The sequence below is a fragment of the Euleptes europaea genome, chromosome 18 (assembly GCF_029931775.1).
Source record: "Euleptes europaea isolate rEulEur1 chromosome 18, rEulEur1.hap1, whole genome shotgun sequence".
NCBI classification, from domain to species: domain Eukaryota; kingdom Metazoa; phylum Chordata; class Lepidosauria; order Squamata; family Sphaerodactylidae; genus Euleptes; species Euleptes europaea.
In genome coordinates, this window is record NC_079329.1 from 8,814,211 (window position 1) to 8,817,698 (window position 3,488).

The following is a 3,488-nucleotide window of genomic DNA, read 5'->3' on the forward strand; positions in this document are numbered from 1 at the left end:
TTTCCCCCCCCATCGGTAATAAACCAACGGTAGACTGGGATTTCCCCCCTTCCCGCCTCATCCAGTATGTCGAAAGCGCAGATGAGGAGACGCAGATACACAGAGAGCCGGCGAAACCGTCGCCACAGAACGCTGGTAGGGAGGGGGGGGCGGAGAAGAAGAGCGCAGGGAAGAGAGGGGAAAAAAACAAACCCTCACCTCAACCTCTCGCGAGAGCCGGCGCGAGAGTCTCGCCCGAGCGCTTTGGCCCCGCCTCCTGGTCCCTGGCGGCGGCGGCGGCGGCAGCGGGTTGTCACCTCTTTCCCTTCCCTCTCTCTCTCTCGCTTTTCCTTCCCTCCCCCTCCCTCCTCCTCCTCTCTCTCTCACACCGGTCGCGAGGCGGAGGCGAGGAGGGCGCGCGCACGAGAGAGAGAGAGAGGGGGGCGGCCCCGCGGCAGCGCCTGAGAGGACCCGGGCGCGCGAGCCCGACAGAGGGGAGGAGGAGGAGGAGGGGGCCGCGCGCGCGCGTGCGCCCCCTGAGCGGCGGAGGGGGGGGAGCGGGTAGGAGCAGGTGACGCGCGCGCGACACACAGAGAGAGAGAGAGAGACCTGAGGAGGGTGAGCGCGAGGGGCCCGGGGGGGAGGGGGGAGGGGTGGTGTGTGTGCGCGCGCGCGCCCCCCCCTCCCCCGCGAAAGGGAGCCGGGGTGGACTCTGGGTGGGCGGGGCCGGGACACCTGATGGAGGGGGGAAGAGGGGGGATGAGTGGAGGTTGTGTGTGTGTGTGGGGGGGGCAAGATTGCAGCTGAGGGAATGTGTGTGGATGGATATTGGGGGAGGGGGGCAGCTCGGAAAAAATGGCCTGAGGAGATGTCTGTGCGCGGCGGGGGGGGGGGGGAAAGAACAGGCCTCTGGTAATAAGGAGGGCGGAGGATGTTTTGAAGTGTTGGCGGGGCGTTACATAGAAGCAAGGCCTTTTCCAGTCTCCCCAACCCAGCCATGTTGGGGTCTCTTATGGCTAGTTTAGGAATGGGGGGTGTTAAGATGGGAGGGCTTTTCCAGTCTCCCCAGTCCAGGACTGTTGCTGCCTCTTATGGCTAGTTTAAGAAACGGGGGGTTAAGAAGGGATGTCTTCTCCAGTCTCCCCAACCCAGGCCTGTTGCTGTCTCTTATGGCTAGTTTAGGAAGGGGGGTTAAGGAGTGAGGTCTTTTCCAGTGTCCCCAGTCCAGGACTGTTGCTGCCTCTCATGGCTAGTTTAAGAAAGGGGGGGGGTTAAGAAGTGATGTCTTCTCCAGTCTCCCCAACCCAGGCCTGTTGCTGTCTCTTATGGCTAGTTTAGGAAGGGGGGTTAAGGAGTGAGGTCTTTTCCAGTGTCCCCAGTCCAGGACTGTTGCTGCCTCTCATGGCTAGTTTAAGAAAGGGGGGGGGGTTAAGAAGTGATGTCTTCTCCAGTCTCCCCAACCCAGGCCTGTTGCTGTCTCTTATGGCTAGTTTAAGAAAGGGGGGGGTTAAGAAGTGATGTCTTCTCCAGTCTCCCCAACCCAGGACTGTTGCTGCCTCTTATGGCTAGTTTAGGAAGGGGGGGTTAAGGAGTGAGGTCTTCTCCAGTCTCCCCAACCCAGGCCTGTTGCTGTCTCTTATGGCTAGTTTGTTAAGGAGTGAGGTCTTTTCCGGTGTCCCCAACCCAGACCTGTTGCTGTCTCTTATAGCTAGTTTAGGAAGGGGGGTTAAGAAGTAAGGTCTTTTCCAGTGTCCCCAACCCAGGCCTGTTGGTGCCTCTTATGGCTAGATTAGGACGTGGGGGTTAAGAAGTGAGGTCTTTTCCAGTTCATCCCCCCACATGTATCTTCTGGGTGGAAGAAACTGTTAAATGGAGGAGGGGCTCGTTATGGTTGAAAAGAGGGAATTGGAAGGTGACTTGGGAAGTGGGTATTGGCTGCTGTCTCGGAGCACAGCAGTCTGTGCCTTCCAAGGAGATGCTCTAGCGAGAGGGGCCTGATACCTCATGAAGGAAGACATCTGGGAAGTGGACATGAGTACAGTTGCTGGGGGAGCATGAATCAAAACCACCTTGGGAAGCAGATGCTATGGGGATTGGAGAAATCTTGGCAGTGGGAGCCTTTTGTGCAGGCATGTGCCCTGGAACTATAAGGAAGCAAAGGCAGAATAAGAATCTGAGGCGCAATAAGTTGAGGGTGAGATGAAAAAGGGAATCTGCTGGGGTTTGGGCAGGGGAAAAATGGCTGTTTGGGTTACAGGCACCTGTAGACAGTAGATGATTGCCTGGAGATTAAAAAGAGGGGATATGGAATGGGGTGGAATTAGGAATACATTGAGGGGGTACAGCAAGAGTGACCCCACTGGGAGATGAGAAGGAACAATTGACTAGGACTGATTTTGGAGCCATATGAGAAGTTGGGCGTCATAGCGTTGCCAAAATAAAATTTAGAACTAAGGCCTTTACATGTTGGGGTGGAACCAGGACGTTCATGATATCAAATTATAAAGGACACTCATAGAGAGGACAAGCTGCAGGGAGTGTTTAACTGCAAAAGGAATCTGGTGATGACTTGGGGGGGGTGAGAGGAGTACATCAGAGTGGGTATCAATGTAGACTTGTGAAGGTTAAGCAGAGTCCTGATAGAGTCTGTTGATTGGTGGCTGCTCATTTGAGGAGGGGATTATGCTTTCTGAAGAGTTTAGGATGAAGGATGGCCCAGGCTAGCCTGATCTTGTCAGATATCAGAAGCTAAGCAGGGTCAGCCCTGGTTAGTATTTGGATGGGAGACCACCAAGGAATACCAGGGTTGCTGTGCAGAGGAAGGCACTGGCAAATCACCTCTGTTAGTCTCTTGCCATGAAAACCCCAAAAGAGGGGTCGCCATAAGTCAGCTGCGGCTTGACGGCACTTTACACACACAGTAGGGTAGGCCCTCCCAAAATCAAAGCAGGCCTTTTGGGGTTTTTTGCATCTCTTCCTTGTAGCCTGAATGTACTATACGCCATGTACCTAATGTTGGAGGCATCTTTGTTCAGGTTAAACCTTGTTTTGTTACCAGATTATATTATTTTTTTGGTTTAGGTTAGTAAATTGTAGCATAATCTTATTCAATTTCTAGTCTTTCAACAGCTGCAATCTTTCTCTTGGGTAAGGAGGTCACCACATCTTCAGGGGATAGAATTTGGGACTCCTGACATCCCCTGCATTCTCTAGGTGGACTGCCGGATTTTTCTCCATGCTAATTGTGCTGTTGCCTGAGAACATACCAAAATTTTAACATGGGTCCATCATGCTAATGATGCTAATTGTGCTGTTACCTGAGAATATGTCAAAATTTTAACATGGGTCCATAAAATTGTATTCAGATCACCTTTAAAATATTTTGCTCCTTACTCTTGTGGGTATTTTTTTTTAAAACCTTTACTTACTCTGTTCTCTCCCTAGTTCCTCAAGTATTGTTTTTTACATGATGGACTGAAGCAACTCCAGCTAGGCAAAAAAAATAAGAG